The following is a 16,030-nucleotide window of genomic DNA, read 5'->3' on the forward strand; positions in this document are numbered from 1 at the left end:
CTCAGTCTAGGAGGCTGGAGAGAAGTGCAGGCTGCCTTCCCTCTGCTCCCAGGCCAACGGGAAATTTACAGGGTTTGGCTAATAAGAAATAGAAGGGTAGAAGGAAGAGAGAAGCCAGAGGACCTCTTCCCTTCTCACCTTCTGGTGCCTGTCGGGCAACACGTTCTAGTATCACCTCTTTAGTATCAGTGTCTATCAGAATGGTCCTCTGTGGTTTAAGCTTCCACCCGCTGTCCCCCAGCCTCTGAGCTGTGGTAACACTACTTCCTCCATTTGTCCCTCCAGTCTAGGGGTGTAGCTTCCTGCTACTGCTAATCTCTGGGTTGCCTCCTCATGTTCTTTTCATCTCCTCAGCATCTTCTGCACCTGTGTAACCAGTTCTTTGCACTAAATAAATTTCCTCTGATTTAATAAGAGTGATTCCTTCTTTCTGGTTGAACCTTCAATGAAGGTACTATTTTGATTTTTTAGAGTAGAAGGTGGAACACAATAGTGTGACACCTGGAACTCACAGTTACACAGGTTTATCGAGCAAGGAATCAAAAGAATGCAGAGAGAGCCGATATTCATCTACTCAACAGGTATTTGTTGAACACCTACTATCAAATGGAAATTGTGCTGGGTATAGAAATTGGTTGTTAAAAAATACACTGCTTCTACTTCCAAATAAGTAGCAACACAAATAACTACAAAATTATTATACAATAGTGAATTGTTCTACTTAAGATATTTGAAAATCATTTAAGTAGTCTGGCAACTCAAACGCAGGAAACAGCACAAACCCTTCCATCAAAATAGCAGTGGAGCAAAGGTTCAACCTTAATATATTGGAGACACAAGTTAAACCCTCCAGGTTTATCATTAAGCTGCTTTTCCAAACCCCCCAAATAACAGCCAATCCAGCTACATTCTGCTCCTTAGACTGATGCTTGGGGAGCAATGTATTTTTGAAAAGATTCCTTTTCAGTTTAAAATCATATATCAGAACAAAGAAATACGAATCGTCCTTGGATTCAACGTTTTCTGGCTGGTTAAGCAAGCTTGGTAGGCAACCAGCTACATCGGAATATTTATGTAGAGAAAGAAAGAGCAGTTTTAAGACTGGCTGATGATTCAAGGCATGAAATACATTCATTCTGGGGGCTGTTTGGGGGATACAGCAAGATGTAAATATAACTGAAAACCTAAATTATTGAGCGAACTGAAGAGACTCAAAATCAAATTCTACTCATATACATTTGCATGGCTTCCCTTGAAATCAACAGGCACTACATGTATACCTGAGGGCATTATATTTATATATTTTGCCCATTTCTGGCTTGGAGTAATTTTTTCTATAATAAGAATAGAATAGAAATTTATAGTTCAGTTACTGTTTTCATCTGTTTGTATTTTACTAAACACACAGGGGTTCCACTAAATTTTTATTGCTGTTGAAAAGATAAATTGAGGCATATGTAAAGTAAATTGTCCCCAAATTGTCTTGTAAATTAGTGGCTGATTAAAACATCCAAAATTTAAATTTGACACAATGCCATCCTTTCTGAAGATGCAAGAATGATCAGATTTTCTCTGTATAATAATACCTATGGCCTTAAACAGCACAACACTTCTTCATTAAATTCCTTTTCTAGATATAAACACAAAACAGAATTATTAAAAAGAGGAAAATAAAACTTTTGGTGTAACATAGATTTTGTCTAAAATGTAATTTCTTTAAGCGGAGATAGTTACCATCAGTGGCTGGTTAGCAGTTGAATAATTTCATTAAATACATTCACCTCAGTGAAGACGGTAAACAAAGAGAGTTTCTGTTTTTTTGAGATGGAGTTTCGCTCTTGTTACCCAGGCTGGAGTGCAATGGCATGATCTTGGCTCACCGCAGCCTCCACCTCCTGGGTTCAGGCAATTCTCCCGCCTCAGCCTCCTGAGTAGCTGGGATTACAGGCATGTGCCACCGTGCCCAGCTAATTTTTTGTATTTTTAGTAGAGACGGGGTTTCACCATGTTGACCAGGATGGTTTCGATCTCTCGACCTCGTGATCCACCCGCCTCGGCCTCCCAAAGTGCTGGGATTACAGGCGTGAGCCACGGCGCCCGGCCCAACAATGACACATTAAGTAATTTTTTTACAAGTACCCTGCTGTCATACCAGCTGATCAGGTTCAATAGCAACAAGCATTTCTACTAATTTTGCAAGAAGGATATGTTGCGGTTAATTCCACCTTCCAGAGCAATGGTAAATAATCTGCTCAGAAGTGAGTTTACAATGACATTATGTAGCGTAACCACCGATGATCAACTTGGAAATGTAATTTTTAGAACTGCAGTATTTGCAAATTAAAGGATTAATGTTACCTTCAGTCAACAGAGAAAATAAACTTGATTAGTAGAATACATTAATATCAAATCAGCTTTGTAGATTACATACGTGTTCCATGCTATATCCCAAGATGTCTGTCTGCCTCACCTTCTTTCTCAAGAGAACCTCAAAGCAAAACACTTTTCATTCTAATTGTATCCTTTTAATACTTATCTGGTAAACAATGCAACCTTTTTTCAAAACGTTAAAAAAAATTCAGGTCACTTTTTAAAGTAAACCTTCAAGGAACTGGGGAATTAGAAAATCTAGTTTATTTTTTAATTGATAACAAAGAACGACAGAGGACCACAGGTATCACGACATCATGATTTTCTTTTTATCATTAAATACAATTATGTAACAGGGAAGACTGCAGTTATTCCCCTAAGGAATATGCAAACTCTAAAATGCAGGGTATTCACATAGCATAAACATAAACAATATGAAAATTAAAAGCTATAAATTTTTAAAAGTTTGGCCCTTTGTGTGGATGTTCAGTTATGTAATTTTGATAATTGAGAAGCAAAAATAGGGTCAGAAAAGCATAAGAATTTCAATAGTCCAAAATATGATGATAACCAGCAGAATTCAAACTTTTTTTCAGATATAAGAATAATGGCCCAATACAATAGTAAAAGAAATTTAGCCATCCCTTCCTATAAGGTGCTTTACAATTTTTCAATCATCGTCATAATTTCCACTGCTTTTCTTATGCTTGTTAGGATATAAAAACACAAAATAATGGAGGACTTACCAATTAATTGTGTCGCCAAATATATCTATATTTAAAGGTAAAGGGTATACAGCCACAAGACATGACATTTTAGGCAAGCTTGTTTCTATTTATGAATAATGAAATATTTAAGAAAAAGTTTGTTGACCAGGCATGGTGGCTCACGCCTGTAATCCCAGCACTTTGGGAGGCTGAGGCAGAAGGATCACAAGGTCAGGAGATGGAGACCATCCTGGCTAAGACAGTGATACCCCACCTCTACTAAAAATGTAAAAAATTAGCTGGGCATAGTGGCACACACCTATAGTCCCAGTTACTTGGGAGGCTCAGGCAGGAGAATTGCTTGAACCCAGGAGGCAGAGGTGGCAGTGAGCCGAGATAGTGCCATTGTAGTCCAGACTGGGTGACAGAGCAAGACTCCATTTCAAAAACAAAAAAAGGGAGACGATCCAAGATGGCCAAATAAGAACAGCTCTAGAGTGAAATTCGCAGCAAGAATGCAGAGGGTGAGTGATCGCTGCATTTCTAAATGAATTTTTACTGCCCACAGACCAGGAGATTCCCGGGTGGAAAAGCACCACAAGTCTCCAGCATGGCTGTTTCAGCCAGCACAGCAGGTCTCCACACAAAAACTCACACAAATCTGGCCACAGTTTCCACTGGTGCCTGGAACGCCTGGGAGACAGAGCCACCCATTCAACTGAAAAAAAAAAAGGAGGCTGAAACAGGGAGCCAAGTGATCTGGCTCAGTGGGTCCCACCCCTACAAAGACCAGCAATCTGAAATGCTATGGATTGAGAGTTTCACAGTAAGCACAGCTGGACACGGATGGTCCAGCTCTGTGGGAGAAGGGGCATCTGCCATTATTAAGGCAGTCCACCATTACCAAGGCAGTCCACCATTACTGAGGCAATCTGCCATTACTGAAGCAGTCTGCCATTACGGATACAGTCCACTATTACTGAGGCAGACTGCCATTACTGAGGCAGTTCTAACTACACCTCTATAAACAAAACCACAAGGAAGTTCACAAAGCAGCTGGACAGAGCCCACGACAGCTCAGCAACACCTCTGCTGGCAGACTGTGACTAGGCTACCTCCTCGCTGGGCAAGGCATCTCTGAAAAAAGGCAGCAGCATGTCAGGAACTTATAAATAAAGCCCCACCTTCCCAGGACAGAGCGCCTGGGAAAAAAAGGTGTTTATGAGTTCTGCTGCAGCAGACTTAAACATCCCTTCTCAGCAGCTCTGAATGGAACAACGGAGCTCACAACTCAGCACTTGAGCTCCTATAAGGGACAGACTGTCTCCAGAAGCATTTCCCTAACCCCCATGTATCCAAAGAGTCACTTCATAAAGGAGCGCTCAGACTGACATCTGGTGGGTATCCTTCTGGGACAAAGATAGCAGAAGAAGAAACTGGCAGCAACCTTTACTGTTCTGCAGCTGCTGCAGGTGATCCCCAGGCAAACAGGACCTGGAGTGGACCTCAGCAGTCCTACAGCACAGGGGCGTGTTAGAAGGAAAACTAAGAAACAGAAAGAAATAACTTCATCATCAACAAACTGCACGTCCACTCAGAGACCCCATCCAAAAGCCACCAACTACAAACACTTCAGGTAGATAAATCCACAAAGATGGGAAGAAACCAGCGTAAAATGGAAGAAAACACCCAAAACCAGAATGCCTCTCCTCCTCCAAGGAATCGTAACTCCTCAGCAGCAAGGGAACAAAGCTGGATGGAGAATGAGTCTGATGAATTGACAGAAAAGGGCTTCAGAAGGTGGGTAATAACAAATTTCTCTGAGCTAAAAGAAAATGTTCTAACCCAATGCAAAGAAACTAAGAACCTTGAAAAAAGCTTTGACGAAATGCTAATGAGAATAAACAGCTTAGAGAGAAATATAAATAAATCGATGGAGCTGAAAAATACAACACGAGAACATTGCAAAGCATACACAGGTTTCAATAGCCAAATCAACCAAGCAGAAGAAAGGATATCAGAGATTGAAGGTCAACTCAATGAAATTAAATGGGAAGGAAAGATTAGAGAAAAACGAGTAAAAAGAAATGAACAAAGCCTCCAAGAAATATGGGATTATGTGAAAAGACCCAATATACGTTTGATAGGTGTACCACAATGTGACAGAGTGAATGAATCCAAACTGGAAAACACTCTTCAGGATATTATCCAGGAGAACTTCCCCAACCTAGCAAGGCAGACCAATATTCAAGTCCAGGAAATACAGAGAAAACCACAAAGGTATGCCTCCAGAAGAACAACCCAAAGGCACATAATCGTCAGATTCACCAGGGTTGAAATGAAGGAGAAAATGCTAAGGGCAGCCAGAAAGGAAGGTCGGGTTACCCACAAAGGGAAGCCCATCAGACTCACAGCAGATCTCTCAGCAGAAACCCTACAAGCCAGAATAGAGTGGGGGCCAATATTCAACATCCTTAAAGAAAAGAACTTTCAACCTAGAATTTCACATCCAGCCAAACTAAACTTCGTAAGTGAAGGAGAAATAAAATTCTTTACGAACAAGCAATTGTTCAGAGATTTCATCACCACCAGGCCTGCCTTACAAGAGCTCCTGAAAGAAGCACTAAAGATAGAAAGGAACAACCAGTGCCAGCCACTCCAAAAATGTACCAAATGGTAAAGAGCATCGACACAATGAAGAAACTGTGTCAACTAACAGGCAGAACAGCCAGCTAGCATCAAAATGGCATAACAATATTAACCTTAAATGCAAATGGGTTAAATGGCCCAATCAAAAGACACAGACTGGCAAATTGGATTAAAAGTCAAAATCCATCAGTGTGTTGTATCCAGGAAACCCATCTCACATACAAGGATACACATAGGCTCAAAATAAAGGGATGGTGGAAATTTTACCAAGCAAATGGAGAGCAAAAAAAAAAAAAGCAGGAGTTGCAATCCTAGTCTCTGATAAAATAGACTTTAAACCAACAAAGATCAAAAGAGACAAAGAAGGGCATTACGTAATGGTAGAGGGATCAATGCAACAAGAAGAGCTAATGATCCTAAATATATATGGACCCAATGCAGGAGCACCCAGCTACATAAAGCAAGTTCTTAATGACCTACAAAGAGACTTAGCCTCCCACACAATAATAGTGGGAGACTTTAACACTCCACTGTCAATATTAGATCAGCGAGACAGAAAATCAACAAAGATATCCAGGACTTGAACTCAGATCTGGAACAAGCAAACCTAATAGACATTTACAGAACTCTTCACCCCAAATCCACAGAATATACATTCTTCTTGGCACCACATCACACCTACTCTAAAATTGACCACATAATTGAAAGTAAATCACTCCTCAGCAAATGCAAAAGAATGGAAATCATAACAGTCCCTCAGACTACAGTGCAATCAAGTTAGAACTCAGAATTCAGAAACTAACTCAGAACCGCACAGCTTCATGGAAACTGAACATGGAAACTGGCTCTTGAATGTTGACTGGATAAACAATGAAATGAAGGCAGAAATAAAGATATTCTTTGAAACCAATGAGAACAAAGATGCAATGTACCAGAAGCTCTGGGACAAATTTAAAGTAATGTCTAGAGGAACATATATAGCAATAACTGCACACATGAGAAGCAAGGAAAGATCTAAAATTGACACCTTATCATCAAAATTGAAAGAGCTAGAGGAGCAAGATCAAAAAAACTCAAAACCTAGCAGAAGACAAGAAATAACTAAGATCAGAGCAGAACTGAAGGAGATAGAGATACAAAATCCCTTCAAAAAAGTAATAAATCTAGGAGCTGGTTTTTTGAAAAGATCAACAAAATAGACCACTAGTCAGATTAATAAAAAAGAAAAGAGAGAAGAATCAAATAGATGCACTAAAAAACAATAAAGGGGAAATCACCACAGATTCCACAGAAATACAAACTACCATCAGAGATTGCTACAAACAACTCTATGCACATAAACCAGTAAACCCGGAAGAAATGCATAAATTACTGGACATTGCACCCTCCCAAGCCTAAACCAGGAAGAAGTTAAAACCCTGAATAGACCAATAACAAGGTCTGAAGTTGAGGCAGCAATTAAGAGCCTACCAACCAAAAACATCCCAGATCCAGATAGGTTCACAGCTGAATTCAACCAGACATACAAAGAGGAGCTGGTACCATTCTTTCTGAAACTATTCCAAACAATCCGAAAAGAGGGAATCCTTCCCAAATCATTTTATGAGACAAACATCATCCTGATACCAAAACCTGGCAGAGACTCAACAAGAAAAGAAAACTTTAGGCCAATATCCATAGATGGAAAATCTATGGATATTGGCCTAAACATAGATTTTTGAACATAGATGCAAAAATCTTCAGTAAAATACTGACAAAGCAATTGCAACAGCACATCAAAAAGCTTATCCATCACAATCAAGTAGGCTTCATTGCAGCACTGTTTACAATAGCAAAGACCTTGGAACCAACCCAAATGCCCATCAACGATAGACTAGACAGGGAAAATGCGGCACATATACACCATGGAATACTATGCAGCCATAAAAAACGATGAGTTTGTGTCCTTTATAGGGACACAGATGAACCTGGAAACCATCATTTTCAACAAACTGACACAAGAACAGAAAATCAAACACCACATGTTGTCACTCATAGGTGGGTGTTGAAAAATGAGAACACATGGACACAGGGAGGGGAGCATCACACACTGGGGTCTGTTGTGGGGAACTAGAGGAAGGACAGTGCGGGGTAAGGCGTTGGGGAGGGATAACATGGGGAGAAATGCCAGATATAGGTGACTGGGGGATGGAGGCAGCAAACCACATTGCCATGTATGTACCTATGCAACAATCCTGCATGTTCTGCACATGTGCCCAGAACCTAAAGGGCAATAAAATATAAAAAGAAAGAAAAAAAGAAAGAAAGAAAAATCAACAACCATGAGAACTTCTATCTCCTAGTTACCAGCCTCCTTATTTAACTGTTTGTTCTGCTTCTGTAAACTCTGCTCCAGCTAGGCTCCCCCTCCCCTACCTAAATCAAGATATAAAAGATAATCAAGCCCCTTCCTCAGGGCCAAGAGAATTTTGAGCGTTAGCCGTCTCTCGGTCACTGGCTAACTAAAGGACTCATAATTTAAACAAAAAGGAGAAGAAGAAGTAGAAGAAGAGGAGGAGGAGGAGGAGGAGAAGTTTTTATCTCTGAAAAATTAGAAAGTAATTATTATTATTTTTTGTTTCTATAAATATTCAGCTTGTGTAGATAGCAACTGGTTTTTTTTGAGATGGAGTCTCGCTCTGTCACCCAGGTTGGAGTGCAATGGTGGGATCTCAGCCCACGGCCACCTCCACCTCTCAGTTTCAAGCGATTCTCCTGCCTCAGCCTCCCGAGTAGCTGCAATTACAGCTGCATGCCACTACATTCAGCTAATTTTTTGTATGTTTAGTGGAGACGGGGTTTCACCATGTTAGCCAGGATGATCTCGATCTCCTGACCTCATGATCTAACTGCCTTGGCATCCCAAAGTGCTGGGATTACAGGCCTGAGCCGCTGTGCCTGGCCTAGAAAGTAATTATTTTTTGCAAACTACTTAACACATAAGCAGAAGGAAATATTAGAACACATTTAATTTATTTCTAATTCCTCAAATCCCTATCCTTTAAGTTAGTCTTCAAAGGCTCTGAAAAACACAGAAACTCAATTTATTACAAAGAATTAGACAAATTCAAAAAGGAATATCACCAATATTTATAACCTGTTTAGGAAGAGCTATAAGAGAACAGAATTTGCTTACTAAGAGGTACCAAATGTTCTCTATTGAAGGGGGAAGTACACATATTATTAAATAATACCAGCCATAAATAGATATTTCTTATTCTCCTTATGCACTAAGTTTTGATCCTGATAAATAACTTGTCAACAGTTTATATAAAGCAGCTGATGTTTTATCATTTAAAAATTTTTAAGTGACCAAATATATAAAACACCACACAGATTGTTACTTGTACAATTATTAAAGCCCAACTGGTAACTAGAAAGAAAAAAATGATTTTAATAAGGGCTAAATAAACAGAAAAGTAGTGCATTTTCTAGAAAATATAATTTCAAGTATGCCAATAATATATATTTCCTCGCAATATTTTGTGTGTATAACAACTGATTTTTAAAACCTGATTTGTATGGCAAAAGTGACACCATGCAAGAAAAATAAAGCACTGCTCTTCTTCCTGTGAGTTCAAAAATAATGGGAATTGAGACGTTCAGTTTCTTTTAAATTTAAGAGGTTTTGTGACACTTCAAAATGGAAAAATCAAAAACTTTTAATTAAATACCTAGGAAAGGAGATATTTTACTCAGAAGAAAATCCATTTTTACAGTAAATTATATTCATAGACAGACTTCTCCTTTTGCCCATGAAAATTTAACTACTGTGGAAGTTGCCTTTCCTTGGTAAAGAATTAGAAATCCATCTAAAAATATACTGAAAAACTGTTTCAGACAGAGAACTATAGTCCCTAATCAACATAAGACAAAAGAGTCACACCCTATAATTATCCCTCCTTACTGCCTAGACATAGTTTCTAGGGCACAGAGCAAAGAGAGAGAATCCAAGCAAAATTTGGCACTGCCACTGAGCTCAGGAGATAGATACTAGAGTTTGGGAAGGATTAGGCATTTAGAATTTGCAGGCTAGATTACTAGAGATCTGCAAAGGCATCTCCTGGAATCTTTAGCTGAGTACAGATCTATCCAGGAGGTCACAAAAGGAACCACTGAAAACCAGTGAGCAGAACAATTACTGGAGCTTACCTAGAGTTAGGAATAGTTTCCTTTCTCACCAGTGTGGAGAGACCTTGTAATACATAGGGCAGTAGGCAGAGTTCTCTGAAGGGTCACACGTTAGGATTAGGACTAAAATAGCTCTCAAGTAAAAGTTGCTATGAATCAGCCATAAAAAATCTTAACATCAAGACTCAAAAGGATCAAACTGATTCAAACAACTTAATTTTATTCCTAAAAATAAAGTTCAGCATTTTTTCAAGTATCTTTTAGCACTTGATAACTTAAAATTCACAATGACCAGCATTCCATCAAAAATTATCTGACATGTAAGATGTAACCCACATAGAAGAAAAATAAATCAATGGAAACAAATGCAGAAATGGCACAGATCATTAACTAGTAAACATGGGCCAAAAAAGACCCAAATGAAACTTCTAGACACAAAAAACCTACTATCAGAAGTGAAAATATACTGGATGGGATTAATAGGTGATTAGATACTATGGAAGAAACCATCAAAAAGAGAAGACGCTTGCAGCCTCCCCAGCCCTCCCGCAGCACTCAACCCCAGGATTCCCCTGGCTCACTTGCTGCCATGGCCGACAAGGAAGCAGCCTCCGACGACACAGTGGAAGAACGAGTGATCGAGGAGCACAAAATATGTAAATAGAACACTCCTCTTCTTTATGATTTGGTGATGACCCATGCTCTGGAGTGGCCCAGCCTACCTGCCCAGTGGCTTCCAGATGTCACCAGACCAGAAGGGAAAGATTTCAGCATTCATCAACTTGTGCTGGGGACACACAGGTCGGATGAACAAAACCATCTTGTGATAGCCAGTGTACAGCTCCCTAATGATGATGCTGTTTGATGCATCACACTACCACAGTGAGAAAGGAAAATTTGGAGGTTTTGGTTCAGTCAGTGGAAAAATTGAAATAGAAATCCAGACCAACCACGAAGGAGAAGTAAACAGGGCTCGTCATATGCCCCAGAACCCTTGTATCATTGCAACAAAGACTCCTTCCAGTGATGTTATTGTTTTTGACTATACAAAACATCCTTCTAAACCAGATCCTTCCGGAGAATGCAACCCAGATTTGCGTCTCTGTGGACATCAGAAGGAAGGCTATGGGCTTTCTCGGAACCCAAATCTCAGTGGGCACTTGCTTAGTGCTTCAGATGACCATACCATCTGCCTGTGGGACATCAGTGCCATTTCAAAGGAGGGAAAAGTGGTGGATGCGAAGACCATCTTCACAGGGCATACGGCAGTAGTAGAAGATGTTTTCTGGCATCTGCTCCAAGAGTCTCTGTTTGGGTCAGTGGCTGATGATCAAAAACTTACGATTTGGGATACTCGTTCAAACAATATTTCCAAACCAAGTCACTCAGTTGACGCTCACACTGCTGAAGTGAACTGCCTCTCTTGCTTTTCTTTTCTTTTTCTTTTTTGAGACAGAGTTTTGCTGTTGTTACCCAGGCTGGAGTGCAATGGTACAATCTCAGCTCACCGCAACCTCTGCCTCCTGGGTTCAGGCAATTCTCCTGCCTCAGTCTCCTGAGTAGCTGGGATTACAAGCATGGGCCACTATGCCCAGCTAATTTTTTGTATTTTTAGTAGAGACAGGGTTTCACCATGTTGACCAGGATGGTCTCGATCTCTTGACCTCGTGATCCACCCGCCTCGGCCTCCCAAAGTGCTGGGATTACAGGAGTGAGCCACCACCCCCCTCACCACCTTGCCTCTCTTTCAGTCCTTATAGTGAGTTCATTCTCACCACAGGATCAGCTGACAAGACTGTTGCTTTGTGGAATCTGAGAAATCTGAAACTTAAGTTGCATTCATCTGAATCACATAAGGATGAAATATTCCAGGTTCAGTGGTCACCTCACAATGAGACTATTTTGGCTTCCAGTGGTACTGATCGCAGACTGTCTGGGATTTAAGTAAAATTGGAGAAGAACAATCCCCAGAAGATGCAGAAGATGGGCCACCAGAGTTGTTGTGTATTCATGGCGGTCACACTGCCAAGATATCTGATTTCTCCTGGAATCCCAATGAGCCTTGGGTGATTTGTTCTGTATCAGAAGATAATACCATGCAAGTGTGGCAAATGGCAGAGCACATTTATAACGATGAAGACCCTGAGGGAAGCGTGGATCCGGAAGGACAAGGGTCCTTGATATATATGTCTTTACTTCTTGTGATTTTAGACTCCCCTTTTTTCTTCTCAACGCTGAGAGTGATTTAAGACTGGTTTGGAGACACGGACGTTGGTCAGCTATCCCTCTATGTAATAGGTACCACCAGTAATGCTATTAGCCCAAACAGTGGCTGTTTTCTGAATATTAATGGGGGAGGGGGGCTTGATTCAGCAAAGCCACAGACTTACATTGAAATTTTCTTCAGGAATTTTCCAGTAACAAACCCAGGTCTAAAGCAGCTACAGAAAGGGGAATATTATGTGTGGTTATTTTTCTTATGCTATATCTCCAAGCTTTTCAGACTCATTTAAGTGAAGGCTAGACTGAATAAGGAATGGAGCCAAATGAGGTAGGGGTCTGAGCCATGAAGTATAAGTACTGAAACTTGTCACTTTTATTCAGGAAATAGGGGAGATTCAAGTCATGTAGATTCCTACTCAAATCTTGACACCTGACTTTGCAGGCTGCACATTTTCATACGTAGACCAGTTTCCTCTTGGTTTCTTCAGTTAAGTCAAAACTACGCATTCCTCATTCCCCATATATTTTTGCTCGTTAGTGTATTTCTTGAGCTGTTTTCATGTTGTTTCTTTCCTTTCTGTGAAATGGTGTTTTGTTTTGTTTGTTTTAACTTGGGATCACTACGTTGTAAAGATGTATGTTTTTACCTGACAGTTACACCACAGGTAGACTGTCAAGTTGAGAAGAGTGAATCAATAACTTGTATTCGTTTTAAAAATTAAATTAACCCTTGATAAAAGCTGCTTTTTGTTTAGGAGTTAGCCCTTGACCACTGGTTTGATGCCATCTCCATTTTGGGTGACCTGTTTCAGCAGCAGGTCTATTCCTCTCCATGACTAACTGTGCAAGTGCTTAAAAGCTTTTCTATATTAAAAAAAAAAAAAAAAAAAAAAAAAAAAAAAAAGAGAAGACATAGCAATAGAAACAGCCAAATGAGGCTGAAGGAAGAAAAAATGACTGATAATCAGTGACCTGTGAGGCAGTAGAAAGCAACCTAACATACATATAATTAGAGCCCCAGAAGAAAAAGGGGAAGGACAAGAAAAGTGTAGACTAATGGCCAAAATTTTTCCAAATTTCTTGAAAAATATAACTCCCAGATTCAAAGAACTCAATGAACCTCAACTAGATTAATCACACACACACAAAAGCTTAACGTAGCCTGTGATAATCACACTACTAAAGTCAGCGATGAAGAGGAAGTCTTAAAAGCAGCCAGAGACAAAACATGCACAATATACAAAGGGACAAAAAAGTAAGACTCGTGAGACTTCTCATAAGAAGCCATGCAAACCAGGAAACGATGCAACAAAAACTTTAGAGTTCTGGAAGAAAGAAACCCGATTCTCTAAAACCCAACACCAAGTGAAAACATCATTCGAATTTCAAGTGAAAATAATATTTTCTCAGACCAGTAGAAGTTGAGAGATCTTATCACCAGCAGGTCTGAACTATGATAAATGTTAAAGTTCTCCCGAAGAAAGAAAATAATAACAGATGAAGATTTAGATCTATATGAAGCAAGAAAGACTAATAAAAATGGCATGCATTTGGGTAAATACAGATTTGTTCTCATTTTAAAATTTCTTTAAATATCATTGGCTATTTATGGCATAAATAATAGCACTGTATTAGGGTTGAGAGTTATGCAGAAAATGTATTGTAACAATAGGGCAAAAGATAAGAGAGAGAAACAGGAGTATACGGTGAAGATTTTTAGGCTTGAAGTACTATAATGTTATTTGAAAGTAGACTGTGATAAGTTAAAATTATATACCGTAAATTCTAGAGTAACCACAAAAGCAAAAAATAAAAGGAAAGACAGAAAAAGGATAGCTAATAAGCTAACAGAAGAGATAAAAATAGAGTTACAAAAATATCCAAAAAGAAGACAATAAAAGGTGAGAGAGAATAATGAAGACAAATAGAAAACAAAAAGCAAGGTAGTGTTCCATCCAACCGCACAAATATAAATATATTAATAAGTGGCCTAGGCACTGTAATTAAAGGGCAGTGATTATAAACTCAGATTAAAATACAAGGCCCAAAGATATGCTGTCTACAAGAAACCCACTTTAAATATAAAAATACAAATAGCTTAAAAAGTAAAAGGATGGAAGCCTTAATTAGAATAAAGCTGAAATGGCACTCTTAACACCTGATAATGCAGAATTCAAAAGAAGGTCTGAACATGGGATAAAGATGGATATTTCACAAGTAAAGGGGATCAATTCATTAAGAAAGAAGAACAATCCTGAATGTGCATACACATAAAACAGAAATTCAAAATACATGATGCAAAGACTGAGAGTACTAAAAGTTGAAATAGAAAAATCCACTTCAGCTGGAGATCTGAGCATTCCTCTCTCTGTAATCGATAGAAAACTAACAATACAGAAGACCTGAACTGCACTCTCAGCCAAGTCGACCTAATTGAAACTAATGGCACACTCTACCCAATAATAAACATTTTTTTCAAGTGTACTTGGAATATGTGTCAAAATAAATCACATACTATGCTATTAAAAACTCTTAGTATAGGCCAGGCGTGGTGGCTCACCCCTGTAGTCCCAGCACTTTGGGAGGCCAAGGTGGGCAGACTTGAAGTCTGGAGGTCAAGATGAGCCTGGCCAACATGGTGAAACCCCATCTCCAATGAAAACACAAAAATTGGCTGAGATGTGGCAAGTGTGTGTGATCTCAGCTACTCAGGAGGCTGAGACAGGAGAGTTGCTGGAGCCCGGGAGGCAGAGGTTGCAGTGCGCTGAGATGACACCACAGCACGCTAGCCTGGGCGACAGAACGAAACTTCATGTCAAAAAAAAAAAACAAAAACAAACAAACAACTGTAAACTAAACCTCTATTCTGTATAAACAAACAAACCAAAAACTCTTAGTAAATGTAACAGGATTAATCTTGGTCTCCTAAAAAAATGAATTTAAACTAGACACCAATTACAAATAAAAAATCTGGGCTGGGCATGGTGGCTTATGCCTGTAATCCTAGTACTTTGGGAGGCTGAGTTGGGCAGATCTCAAGGTCAGGAGATCAAGATCATCTTGGCTACACAGTGAAACCCCTTTTCTACTAAAATACAAAAAATTAGACAGGCATGGTGGCAAGTGCCTGTAGTCCTAGCTACTCATGAAGCTGAGACAGGACAATCGCTTGGATCCAGGAGGCAGAGGTTACAGTGAGCCAAGATCACATCACTGCACTCCAGCCTGGGCAACTGAGTGAGCCTCCATCTCAAGAAAGAAAGAGAGAAAGAGAGAAGGAGAGAAGGAAGGAAGGAGGGAGGGAAGGAAGGAAGGAAGGAAGGAAGGAAGGAAGGAAGGAAGGAAGGAAGGAAGGAAGGGAGCGAGGGAGGGAGGGAGGGAGGGAAAGAAAGAAAGAAAGAAAATCTGTAAATCCGGCTAATTGAAAATTAAATAACACATTTCTAAATAAGAAATAGTTCTGGCCGGGCCCGGTGGCTCACGCCTGTAATCCCAGCACTTTGGGAGGCCAAGGCGGGTGGATCACGAGGTGAAGTGATCGAGACCATCCTGGTCAACATGGTGAAACCCCGTCTCTACTAAAAATACAAAAATTAGCTGGGCGTGTTGGTACCTGCCTGTAGTCCCAGCTACTCAGGAGGCTGAGGCAGGAGAATTGCCTGAACCCAGGAGGCGGAAGTTGCGGTGAGCCGAGATCGCACCATTGCACTCCAGTCTGGGTAACAAGAGCGAAACTCCATCTCAAAAAAAAAAAGGTTCAAAGAAGAAATCACGTTGAAAGTTAAAAAATATTTTGAACTGAATGAAAATGAAAATATAACATATCAAAAGTTGTGGATGAAGCTTAAGCAGTTTAAAAATAAGATGATACCCTTAAATGCCAGTATGGTGGGGGGCTCTCAATTCAATAA

General features: G+C 39.8%; 1 protein-coding gene and 1 pseudogene across 3 annotated transcripts in view; one reads left to right on the forward strand and one right to left on the reverse strand.

Moving 5' to 3' along the window:
* LOC144577268 (uncharacterized) overlaps nucleotides 1-16,030 on the reverse strand; it is a 476,463-nt gene that overhangs the window by 81,364 nt on the left and 379,069 nt on the right. The window lies entirely within an intron of this gene.
* On the forward strand, nucleotides 10,486-12,145 carry LOC100397166 (histone-binding protein RBBP4 pseudogene; annotated as a pseudogene).

This window comes from Callithrix jacchus, chromosome 8 (genome assembly GCF_049354715.1).
Source record: "Callithrix jacchus isolate 240 chromosome 8, calJac240_pri, whole genome shotgun sequence".
NCBI lineage: Eukaryota > Metazoa > Chordata > Mammalia > Primates > Cebidae > Callithrix > Callithrix jacchus.